Source organism: Lathyrus oleraceus, chromosome 5, assembly GCF_024323335.1.
Source record: "Lathyrus oleraceus cultivar Zhongwan6 chromosome 5, CAAS_Psat_ZW6_1.0, whole genome shotgun sequence".
Taxonomy (NCBI): Eukaryota; Viridiplantae; Streptophyta; class Magnoliopsida; order Fabales; family Fabaceae; genus Lathyrus; species Lathyrus oleraceus.
Window position 1 is genome coordinate 312,798,324 of NC_066583.1, and position 13,988 is coordinate 312,812,311.

At 34.1% G+C, this 13,988-nt stretch overlaps 1 long non-coding RNA gene across 1 annotated transcript; it reads right to left on the reverse strand.

The window, feature by feature from the left end:
• Nucleotides 1-5,120: 5,120 nt before the first annotated feature.
• Nucleotides 5,121-7,578, reverse strand: LOC127084250 (uncharacterized). The gene is made up of 2 exons (XR_007788664.1): nt 7,108-7,578; nt 5,121-5,486 (listed from the first exon to the last, which is right to left on the reverse strand). It is a non-coding gene; the product is annotated as an uncharacterized LOC127084250 (long non-coding RNA).
• Nucleotides 7,579-13,988: the final 6,410 nt, after the last annotated feature.

The window sequence follows — 13,988 nt, forward strand, 5'->3', positions numbered from 1 at the left end:
AGAAATTTTAAATTCCGCTGCGTTTTGGATCGCCCTTTTCCTTCAGGATCATCATCCATGGTTATATGTCAATTTTGACCGTTATGAAATATCTTATATGTAGTAGTGCATAATAATAGTTGTTTGAAGTACCTAATTGATTTCACTTAGAATCTAATCAATTAGGAAATTTAAAAGGCTCGTGGATAATTTCCATTTTTACACTATCTCCTGGCATATAAATAGAGAGCCTCTCAACCATTTAAAACCATCTAAAAAATGAGAAATATCTCACTTCTAAACTCTCTCAATTTCATTAAACCATTTCGATATTTTTCACACATATTTTAATCGTAGTGCTTTGTGAGCGCTCTTAAGTTTAGTGAGATACTTGTTATTAGTGACGATTTTATTATAAATTTATCAACACTAATGTTGTCTCTTGAGTAAGTAAATCATCCTTCCTTAGGAAGTAATTATTTGGTTTTGAGGTAAACCATTGTAAAAACTCTTTATTTAGTTTTAAGGATTAGTATGAGTCTTTGTTTGGTTCTTGAGCTTCGCCATTGAATAAAAGCTCTCTTTTTGGATTCGTGAAGAATAATCCGAGAAAAATCTTCACAATGGTTCTTGAACTCATTCCAGTTAAATGCTTTATCGGTTCAAGACTAGCTTTGTATAAAATATCACTCAATTTATGAGTTCATCATGTGCAAAAGCTCAATAGGTTCAAGATCAACCTAGTAAAAATCTCGATTTAGTTCGTGGTTATCCCGTGTAAAACCACAGTTTGGTTAGAAGGATAGCAAATTCAAAACTCCACCTTGGTTTGAGATCGGCCTATTCAAATATTTGTTTAGCGATAAGACTAATTGGTTCAAGCCTATTTGCTGTTTGGAGAGAAGACTAACCACTTCAATACTGTTCGTTGTTTGGAGACTAACCGCTTCAAACTTTGTTCACTAGTTATTTCGAATTCAACCTGAAACTTCATTTCCTTGTATAAAGGGTTCATGTGCTTAACCTTCTAAAATCTCTCAAGCATTATTGGATACTCTCAAGATCAATTATTGGAGAGAGTTGTAGGTTACTTATTTAATATTGAACCTCTATAAATATCTCATGTTATCTCTATTCTCTTAACTCTGTTACTTTCCTTTTTAATTCCCTTACTTCGAACTTTCGCTACTTATTCAAATGTTTATATCAAAATGTTTTTATACTTTAATTTTTAAATTAATCTTATTTTTAATAAGCGATTATTAAACCTCTAAATCCCCCCTGTTATGGAGTCACATGTTCAACAAGTGGCATCATAGTCTAATTCATGTTTAAGGACTAATCGTCTTAGGAGAAAGATGACTTCCAACACTGATTTTAACAAGATGACTTTTCTAAACACACATCCACCATTTAATGGTAATAGGTTTGAATTGTGAGAATCTATATTCAAAATATTTATTCAAAGTTTTGATATTAAATTGTGGGAAACTATAATCAATGGTCTATTTATTCCTACTCACCAAGTTAATGATGAAGTAGTAGACAACCCAGATTTCTTTGGACTGTAGAAGAAAAGAGAAAGCTTGAAATTTATTTTAAAACCAATTTTTTTTCAGTTATGTATTTATATGAAAATAAAATTTTCTATGTCCATACTTGTAATTCCACCAAGGAAATGTGGGATATTCTTGAAATTATATATGAAGTTTCTCCAAGTGTCGAACAAGAAGGAATTAACACACAAGGAGAAGAAGATGAATATTGCTTTTATAAATGTTTCTCTACCTTCAGAAATTTTGGAAATAATGTTAGAACCTTCATCGCTAAAAAATATCTCAGAATCAAGAATTTTAATAAAAAATTTGATCCAATCCTTAAATCGAGAGATGAGAATGTTTACAATTTTTAGGAAAAATCTAAGAGGGAAAAATTGTCAAAATTTTGAATGAATTGATTCAACTGTTAAAGGATGAAGGCGTGAGCTCTAACTTATAAGTATCTCTAGTAAATTTATCAATGAACTCTTGTTAAGACAAATCAACTTCCTTAATCTTCTTCAAAAGAACAATCTCATTGGTTGAATGATCCTCTGAAGATTTAACATCAAATTAAGGAACTTCAACAAGGAGAGAATATGAAAAAGAAGTCTCATATAATGGAACATTCTAGAGAAAAGAGAAGGAAGTATTAACGAATAATACATTTAAAGATTCAACATCAAGGAGGAACCTCGAATAGTCAAGCTCTGGTAGAACCTTCTAAGAATCATTTTCCAACGAAGAAGATAAAATTTGTTTGAAAGCATCATACGAAGAAGTTGACCATGATGAATGCTTTGCAACTTTGATGAGTTTATAGCGCCTATAAAATGAAGTTGTGCAAAGAAATAAGTATACCATTGAGTATACCTGATGTTTGTGGTGGTGACTATGTGTGCTAGCACTTACAGTCCAAGATTTCTTGATGAAGGTGTAAATCAACAATGGCGATCAAAGATAATGTTTGTTGAGGATGGTCTCAACATTTTTTATATGTGATGATTAGTTAACCTCTTAGTAGGTTGAGAAGGTAAATCTATAATAGATTAATCTATCTCGTGGTTTACTATCGACTCTCGTATCCAATGATTTGCAGAGAAGAACTTACGACAACATATAATTGTTTCATAAAAATGGGGAGGTTTTAGGTAGTACATTGATTAGAGGTTAAATAATCATAAAACTCTGATTAACCCTTTAAATAAGTGTTTTTATATTTTCTCTTCACGTTAACATTATTATTACTAACAAAATATATGAGTTTCTAGCATATTTTTCCATGAGAAAGAGTGCAGAAATAATTAGCAAAGCTGCAAATAACAATATGCCAAAGTCAATTTCCAACCCAAGGCCCAAAAGGAGTAAGGAGGCTAAAAATGCACTAACTAATCGATTAGACTTAATACCTAATCGATTAGGAGAGTTCAAATTTTAAAATTTAAAAACTAGCATGCCAAATAATCGTTTATGGGCATGAGATAGTCTATTAGGACATTAGAAACCAACACAATGACTAGTTTTTAACGTTCACTTGCATGCGTTTAATGACCTAATCGATTAGATGAGGATCCTAATTGATTAGGCATGGGCTATAAAAAGGTATATTCTCATGTCTTTTTCTCATCACACCCATACTATATTTTTTGTGCATTATCTTAGTGTTTTTTTTAGAGAAAACCTTTCATCATAACCATAATGACACCCAAAGGAGACCGTACCACCCAATCCTCATCCTCCTACCACTCTGAAACCTTCTAAACTCAAGAGCAAGAACAACTACAATCGTACTATGTTGATGGATAGATCTTTGATATCGCTACTTGGATGAGTGACTTTTCAAGGAGTGCAATTTTGTTGAAGCTTTCACGATGGTCGGTTTGAGAAATTTCATCTTTGAAGTATCCAAGAAATATTTAACATGTTGGTGATATTATTGTATGCAACCTTAAATATTTAGGTGGAATTCTCATATCTATAGTGAATAAGCATCCAATTCAGCTTACCCTTGAAGAATTTGCATAAATATGCAATCTTTCTTACCGTGACTGCGAGTATGATGAAAGCCAATAAGATAATGCGTTTAATTTTTCTCTTGTTGTTGTTTCCTTTTTGACTAATCAAACCTCCGTCATTCTCAGTCCCTTATGTCGTACCCTAATTTTGTCTGAGTATTTCCATTTCATCTAAGTATTAATCATACTTGCATTTTTTCATTTTTGTGTTAACTTGGAGTAATTCATCACATTTTTGCAATAGTTTAAAAATTATTTCTCACTTCTTCATATCATTTTTTAAGACCATTTCATTTTTCACATTTTTTAGCAATTTAAAATATTACATTATTTATTATCCTTTTATCATGTGCATTTTACAAAACTTTAAAACAAAAAGAATATTTCATATGCATACATGATGACAGTTCATCATTACATGAATTTAGTCGAAGAATCGGATCAAAACAAGTGAAAGATGAGCCAAAATCAAGAAGAAAGACCAAAGAATAAGGAAAAAAATAGCTAAGTGTAAAGATTGTGGACTTAGTGAAAATTTGAGTGAAAAATGAGCAAAAAAGAGTGCAGCTTCGGAAATAATCACATACGCCATCATGCAGCAACGCGCGCGCGATGAGGCTCATAAAAGTTGCACCGCGCTCGCGATGGTCCATTTTTCCGGGATTCTTGTGACGCGTTTGATCCATTAAGGGCTCTTTTTAAGGGAATTTTTGCACTTTAATAAGGGTTACTAAAATTAGATAGCAAAGCACGATTTAGAGAGCATCAATGGTGATTTTTAGGGAATTTGAAGCCATTTGAGGCCATTACTTCAAGGGAATGCATATGTTATTTTCATCTATCAAGTGCGGTATTGTTATTTGGATTATGAGTAGCTAATGCTCATATAGGTTAGGTTGTGTTATGACGAACCTATTTCAATATTGTTGGGTAATATGTTGATTTGACTTTGTATAAACCTTTTGATCTATAATGTCATTCAATTGCTTATTGTTCTTAATGCTTTTTATGTGAGATACTCTTTTAATCTGATTTTGGGTACATATGTGTCATACCCCAAAATTTTCCCCATGTTTTGCTTTTTATCTGGCTTATTGTTGCATCCATCTACATACATAGTTCTCTTATTAATCATTCATCTAGACATAATCATGCATTTCATCTGCATACATTCATGCCAAACACATTTATATCATCCATTTGCATTAACAGGTATCATGGATTCAAAATTAAGTTATTTATAGTTGACAGGATATTAGGTTTTTTCCAAGGGTCAACCCTAGGTGTTTTGAGTGGTGTATTCAAGCAGAGAACTGGGGTTCATGAAACCCTAGTTGTTAATTCATGATACTTGTTGATCATGTGGTTTGGGATTGATTGTAGAACCCTATTTCTTGGTTTGAGATCTTTGTTTATATGGATTGCATCATGGTTATGAATTTGGAAAACTCTGATTGGGTTGGAATTTGGTTAACTAAAGAAGGTTGATTTTATTGACCTATTATGCTTGCCTATTACTATATTACTTGCTATAATTTGGATATAATTATTGGTTATCATTCAAAAGGAGTCAAGGTGCATTTTTGGATACATTTCAAATTTTCAAATTTAAGTTTTGAAGGGAAAACTATGTTTTTTTTACAAGTTACATATGTTCATCCATTTCAAAGAATGGACCATTCTCATTACAAAAACATCTCAACTCATATCACAAATCCAAAGTACAATAATTCTATGCAAATTTACATGTGTTAACCTAGGGTTAACTTTTGGTCAACTATTGACTTTTAGGCCAAATAGTTGACCAAAGTTAACTGACTATTCTAAGAAATCCTGATTCTCCTTTTTCTCTTTCATGCATGAGTCATTTCATCTTGCTATTTGGCATTACCTAGTTCCATGATTTGATTCCACATCTTGATCATCTTTGCATGGAAAGTTATATTGTGCATACCTATAACATCCAAGCCAAACAACATTTAGGGGTACACAACATGTAACATAACAGTCATATATCAAGCCAAACATAAAACCAAATGAATTCATCCAAGAACCAAAAAGGAACAAAGCAAATCATGACATAACTATACTTTATCCTATAACTAATTTATAACAATTCCAGCATAGTTCTAACATGATCCACAATTCAAATAACTCTTAGTTGAGCATAACAAACATTGCTTTCTAGACATTTATATATAGTATTTCTAGGCATTTCATAAGCACTCACACCATGGCAAGCTATTTTTATCAAGTCCATTCAGTATGATAACCTCATCAAATCATGCTAACTAGGGTCCATTTCAAACTAACAGTCCAAATTCATTAATCTTCTCTTTTCAATAATTCAAACATTTCAACGCATTTTAGGTTTTATGACAGTTCATGGATGCAATATTCAAACCATTCAATTAGCATTCAATCCCAAACACAGGTCAAATACATGAAGAAACCATTATACTCACTAAGTCTCATGATAGTTCCTATTGACCTAACTGACAATCACCATAACATGAGCATGCATCATAGTTCAAACACTACAACTCAAGTTAGTAATCCATAACCCACCAAACTTTCCATGCATCAGAAGTTAGTTCAAAAACAAAGATACATGATCATAATTGTAACTGTTCAGACCAATGCAATTCACAACAAGAGTCAGACCATACTTGACAACTACTAAACAACAAGTGTCGAACATGTTCACAAAGCCAGTCATATTGAACTGACTAAATCAACAGCCATATGTTCCCATTCCATTTCAGTCTAACTCAAATCAACAAAATGACATCCATGGCAACAACTCAGTTCACAAGATCCAATAAAAGTCCAAACTACTCCTAACATATTTTCAATCACAGTAGACGATACTAACAAGCTTCAACGTTCTAGCAATTTAAACTAGCATACCCTAACTGTTTTGATAAACAAGTAATCAATCCCACCATGATACTTCACTAACTAATTAAAACATCCATCAATTGACTCTAACCATCAACCACTTAACTTACTTAATTGAAGTTAACAAACTTTAACAGAGTTTTCAACTAACATTAACCAACCCTAACCGAATTTCTTAACTAACCTAAACAAAAATTTCTAATAATGTGATAATATATAGGATCTAATTTTTAACTAACTCACACTGCAAAAACTAACAGAAACTAACACTAACCAATTCTAAATGTCTAAATCTAACAGTGTTATTAATCCCTAACTGTTTTACACTATGGAGAATTAACAGAGTTGAGATATGTTAACTTTGATCCTATATATAAACTCATCATCACCCAATCATTGGGTCAGTCAAATTTTCATGAATTCACTTATTCAATTTTCATTTCCCCCACTCACTATCAGATTCTCTCACCAAACTCTCACATAAAGCTCTATTTGGAAGCCATTGAAGCTTCACCTTGAAGCTCCAATTGTGCTTGAGCTAAACTTCAATCTCACTGCATATTCCTCTCATTACATTAACAACACAAATATTCCACATTTTTCAATCCCTACAAGCTACATAAGAGGTAGAAGAAGAAGAATCAGACACAAAAGGTTTGGAATTTGAAGCTTACTGTTTATTGCTCTGGTATTTTCTTGCCCCATCTTTACTCTCCTCGTGCTAAGGTCACCTTCACCTTAAAGGTAGGTGTCACATTCGATTTCATTCACTTCTTTCGCAATCTCTACTGCTAAGATGTAAATTCCCCTTCTAGGAGCCAAACCCATAAGGTTTGGACTCCTTGTAGCTTCACTACAGGGTTTAATTATGATTCTTGAATTGGGTTCATGCACATTTGGTTTCGGTTTGGGTGTTTGATTGTGAATTGGAAGAACACAATTTGGATATTACGATAGAGGGTGAAAAAACGGTTTTGTGGATGTGAAGCTTGACGGGTTCTAACCTTCGCCGCCACCATAGGCGATTTCCAGCACGATATAGCCACCACCAATGGAAAAGGTACTTAAGAGAGTGAGAGAATGACTAGTTGAAGTGAGATACAAACTGATTGTGTTGTTGAGTCCCTTCAGCCTTGGCATGTCAAATGTGGTCTTTCAAACTCTTGGGCTTATACAAAATGTTATTTGCACCATATATCACTCCAATACCCCCTCCTCATGACTTGCTGAACCACAATCACACAATGTTGGGCCTCCATCATGGGCCCAACGTAAGCTTCACTTTCTACACCACTCTGCATAGTCCATGGCGCTCCCCTTCTGGACCTTGTTGGATACCTTGGGCTTTGAGTGCAAAAGCCCAATGGTTCTCCTTTCTACACCCCCGACAATGAGTTACACCTCTAGCTCTTTAATTTTTCATTTCTTTATATTTATTGTTTTTTTGCTTTATTTCCTTTTTTGGTTTTAATTTCCTTTTTTTAGTAGTCTTTATGCATTTTTGTTATAACATTTTTAACACTTGTAAATACATATTAGTATTAGTATTTAAATACACCTTAGATTTTTGTTTCTTTTTACTATTACCTTTAAAAAATGAATAAAAAACAATAATACACATTAGCTTAGAAAATTAATCATTGATTTTAGGATGATTTTTCGATCAAAATCTTAGGATAATTTTCAATTAGATTCACTTTAGATATTGGTTAACTTTTAATTGTTCACTTTAGTTATAGTTTAATTTTAGAAATTATGCATGATTAACATTTCAATCACTTTTTAGGATTTTAGATGCAATCTCTAAGCCTAACTCACATCCCTGATTGGTTGACTGATCAAAGTCTTCTTTGATCAGTTGATCATTTGACACTTGGCTACCCCTTGTCCAACAAAGTGACCATAAGTCTTTTGGTCACTTGGAGGGTCTATATCCTGATACTAGTTGCATTGGACATCATAGAAAACTCAAGTTCAAGCCTTCACACTTCAGTCAAATCAAGCTTCTCATGCAAGGCTAAAGGTTTTGGACATCAAGCACAACAAAGGTTCTTCTTCAGCGCTTGTCAATCATGATGAGAATTACATGCCACGAGCCTTAAACAACGGATAATGATAAAAATGATTTTTTCCTATCGTTGTCTAGAGTACCTCTGCGTACGAGGCGTATGCCTTAGTTATTCAGAGTATTAGCCTTTATTCACAAACTTTTGTGCAATTCAAATCAAATGATTACCAAGTTTACTTCCCCACAGGAAACACTTCAACATAACTTCATCAAGAATACTCTCTTCTTAGAACCAAACATTGCATTCTTTGTACTTCCATACATTCTTTGGGTTAATCATCTCGTGTTTAAGCACCCATCTTTGAATCAATTTCTTCATGCATCACCCTGTAGAGTTACATACTTTGGCAACTTTCATGCATTGCCTTGTGGAGCCTCATGCTCAGGAAAAACCCTTTTCTTTTATTCTTGCCATGTGGAGTTTCATACTCTGGAAAACCTCATGCATTTCCCTATAGAGCCTCATATTCTAGCAACTTTCATTCATTGCTCCGTGGAGCTTCATGCTCTGGCAACCCCCTTTGTAGGTCTTGATCCTTGGATCTAGGCAAAATCCTACAGTTATGCATTAGCCACATTCTTTAATTCATACATACTCCTCTATGGATTCAAACAACACCCTTTTGGTTCACACCATACTTTTACCACACCTTCACAATACCTTTCACCTTACAACTCTTTGTAATGCAAGCTCTTTCTTTTCTATTTCAATCAACTCTTCATGCATTACCTTATAGAGTTACCGAATCTAGTAAATCTCTTCTCTTACATCTTGCCTTATAGAGTTACAGACTCTAACAACATTTCTTTCTTCCTTATATAGTTATAGACTCTTACAACATTTCTTTTTTCCCCGTAGAGTTATAAACTCAGGCAACTTATTTTTTCCCTGTAAAGTTACATACTTTATCAACCTTTCATACTACCTTGTAGAGTTACAGACTATGACAAATCTTTATATAAATACCATATGGAGTTACAGACTATGGAAAACCCCTTTTCTTTCATGTTGCTCTATAGAATTACAAACTCTAGCAAATCCTACAATCCTTGTTTTGGCCATATCATCTATTGGTTAACGCCACACTCTTTGGTTCAAATAACCATTTCTTATTCATGTTTGCCTCATCAGTATTCTCGTGCTTAGGAAAAACACTTCTCATCCATGTTAGCCTTATCAATCCTCTTATGTTTATGCAAATCCTATCTATCTTGCTTGTTTGTCTTGTCAGACCTCTCGTGCCTAGGTAAACCATTTCTCATCCATGTTCGACTTATCAGTCCTCTCATGGTTAGGCGAACCCTTTCTCTCTTTCATGTTTGCCTTGTCAGTCCTCTCGTGCTTAGGTTAACACACTCCTTTGTTCTCTTTAGGCCATACCATCTATAGATCAATGCCACACATTCTTTTCCTCTTTTAGATTAAACATTGTCTATTGGTTAATGCCATATTCTTTTATCTCTTTGGCTAATTAACACATATTGGTTAATGCCACACACTTTATATTCAAGCAATTTTCTTCTCCTTTTTGCAATCTAATCAACTCTTTCCTTTTTTGTCATCCTTAGTTCCACGAACTACGAAGCTCTGATTTCCTCATTGCACTATGAGGATACGTCACACCGAGGATTCGAATCTTTGGCGAGCACTCTAATTATTAAACTTTTTGTCATTTTTGCAAGTAACCTTTAGATAGTAACACCCATTCAAGAAAAGAATGATTAAACTAATTCTCGTTGAGTACAACAGATGTGAGGGGTGCTAATACCTCCCCCTTGCATAACTGACTTCCTTACCCTTTTTCTCTTCCCCTAGGTTTTATCGATGTTTTCCCTTTCCTTCGGGAATAAATAAGGTTCGATGGAAACTCTGTTGTATCTTCGAGCGTGCGATGCGCTCGTGTATTTTTCACGGCACGACAATAGGGAATACTGACTATTAGGATATGTGTTGGACCTAGGGTAATTGTTGTACTTACACTGGTTGAATAAGAATAGGAGACCCCGAGTAGTGCCATAAGGAATTAATGTTATGTGCATCACCTAAACCTGCTTACGCTAGCGGACTAGGGATAGAAAGCTTCGAGTAGTGGTTAGTGAGTTATTTCGTGAAGGATCGAATATAACAATTTTGTTAATTCGTCGTGGGGTTATAGTGATAAATCATTCATACAAGGCATCAACATCAACAATAGAGAAATAGGGGATTCTGAAACACAACCTGACTGCTTTTGTAATTCTGTTTAATCTCTTATTTACTTTTCGCATTAAAACTCGAAACCCCCTTTCTTATTAGTTTTTATATATTGCACACATTTTGTCTTGTTAGAAGCAGTCTATGTCAATTCGATCTTTTTATTACTACGACATTATCGTTACACTTGTCGATAAGTTATTAAGTTTTTGGCACCGTTGTCGGGAACTATTGATATCTCAACAAGGTGACATTTGTGCAGCATTTTAGTTTTAGCCTTTTTTATTTTTATTGTATTTTCTTGTTTATCATTGTGCTACTGAGGTATTTTCTCTTTGTGTATGTGCAGTTCAAGATCAAGATTAATACCATTAGATCCAGAGATTGAAAGAATCACACATGCTCTCAGAAAAGCAGTTAAAGAAGCAACTCTGGACGATGAAATACCAGTAGAAGAGAAACTATCAAGTTCTTCTAACTCTGAAGAGGAAGTCACCATGGAAGTTGCACCACCCTTAACTATGGGGATTACTGTAAAATAACCAATGAAAGACAGGTTTCAATAGGATTTGTACCAACAAACCCTGTTAACTTTGATATTAAAAATTATGTACTTTCAGGTTTAAGAGAAAATCCGTTTGAAGGAAACGTGATTAGAGACTCGTGGGAGCATCTTGCATGCTTCTACGAAATAACTCTAATGTGCAAACCAACTGATATCACTGAAGACCAAGTTAAATTGAGGTTTTCTGGTTTTCACTCATTGGAAGGGTGAAATATCAGTTACATTACCTTCGAAATGGAACAATTCGAACTTGGAAGGAATTGGAGGATAAATTCATAAAAAGATTCTTCACTACTACTCAATTTACCGAGCGCCAAACATAAATTGTGAATTTTGAGCAGCAGGAAGTTGAGTCACTTTATGACTTTTTGGAAAGATTCAAACTTTTGTTACATGGATGCCCGAATCATAATATGAATAATATGAAGCCGATGCAAATTTCATCAAAGGTCTCAATAGTCAAACCCGCATGTTATTGGATGCTTCCACAAGAGGTACCATCTCCAAATGACTGAACCACAAGTGAAGGACCTTATTAAGAAGATGTGTATGAACGAGAACTGTTCAAAAAGTAAAAGGTCGGTCAAGATTGAAACTGTGGGAATTCCTAAAGGTATGTTAGCTGTCGATACCCATACAACTCTTTTAGCTCAAATTGAATTGTTAAATAAAAAGCTAGTTAAAAGAAGCTTAGGTAAAGCTAACGTGAGTTAGGTACAAGTATTTAGGTGTGATCACTGCTCATTGGAAGGGTCAAGTGAAGAAGTCTAATTTGCTAATTTTTAGAAGAATAACCTGTATTCCAACACATACAATATGGGTTGGAAAGATCACTCAAACCTCCATTAGAGAAATAATCAAAATGCAAGTGCAAAACAAGGTATGCAACAAATCCAACAAGCTCTGTTTCGAAGGAAATTGTCACAGTTGGAAGAGATCTTGCATAATTTAATTAAAGTCACTTAAAGTAACTTTGATCAGGTAAATAAGAACCATGAAATTATGAGTAAAAACCATGATGTGTCAAATCAAGAATCTGGAGATGTAGATTGATTAGTTATAAAGACAAATAAATGCTTTGCCAAGATCGAGTGGAGGATTTACATGTAACACTGTAGATAATCCTAAGAATGAATCATGCAAGGCTATAGAAACAAATTTTGGGGTAATTACTGAAAAAGGGTGAAGCTGGAATAATTAAATAGGATGTGATTGGGAAAAAGAAGGTGGAATTGAAAAAGAGGAAAATGGAAATCAAGGTGGCAAAGAGGAAAGAGGAATCATCATTGATAAAATTATAGATAAAAACTTTCCTTGGAGGAGAACAAAGAAGCAAGTCTCGAATGATCCAAATCTGTAATTACCGGATTACATAAAACCACCATACCCCATCACTAAGAAGAAACTGACATATAAGGATGAGGCTGGAATTTTTGAAAAATTTAAAGAAATATTGACAAAACTTCAGGTAAGTATCTCGTTCCATGAAATTTTAGAATTAATTAGCAAGTTTTCTAAGTTTATACAGGCATTGTTGAAGGGTGGAAACCAGAAGTTGACTAAAGAACAGGTAAACATGACAGAGAAAAAGGAGATGGCAGAAGCTTAGGAATTGCCACCAAAGATGAAGAATACATGAAAGTTCACCATCGCATGCACCGTTAGTGGGTTGAAATCCCACATGCTTTATGTGACTTAGAATCGAGCATCATTTTCATGCCGCTGAACAAATTTAAGTAATTAAAGATAGGAGAGATCTTACCGAGCAACATGATACTCACTTTAGTTGATTCGTCTGTTACATATTCACTTGGTATTGTACAAGATGTGCTAGTTCATATCGATGGTTTGACCTTCCCCGTAAAATTTTTGGTAATTGATATGAAAGGAGATTCAGGAGTGTCATTTATTCTCGGGCGCCCATTCTTGGCAACTGGGAAGGCAAAAATAGACGTGGAGACATGTGAACTTGTGTTGAAATTCAACAAGGAAAATGTGGTGTTTAATTCATATGGATGTACACCATATTTGGAGGATCTAAAGACATGCTACCAATTGTAATAAAAAGGTGTTAAGGTTCAAAAAGGAATGACAATAGGAGTTTTCACTGGAGTGAGGGTATCCCTTGCGCCTGACATGTTTTAAGCTTAGGACGTCAAGCTAATGATGAAAAAGAAGCGTTGGATGGGAGACAACCCATCGATTATAACCAGTTTTTGTTTTGCAGAATTTACTTTATTTTTATTTAAGATCATCCAAAATAGGAATTAGCTACTAAAGCATGACCCTTCCATGACGATCTATGCTTTCTTTAATAAACGAGTTTGTAGTTGTGTTTTCTTCTTCTTCAGATTTGCAAGTTTAGCACTTTAGCATTGAACAGATGATCCAAAAGAAACTTGACCATCACAATAATAACTAGAAATTTGAAGGAGAAGATGAGAAAAGAACCAACAATCTTGTACTCAACCTACATATAACTCATCTAGTAAGGTTTGAGCCAGATAAATTACATCGTTCACTTTTCTTTCTTTATGAGTGTATCCGTGCATTATTATTTTATCTGGTTTGATCTATTTCCGATAAAGTTCATCTCGTTTGAATGACACACACTGATGCAATTTTTTTGTTTATAGCTTTGAGCTTTTTTAAACCACCATGTAGTAATAGGTATATCCATTGCTAACCACTTTTAGCTTTAGCCTTTCTTTCGGTGACGTAGCCTAAA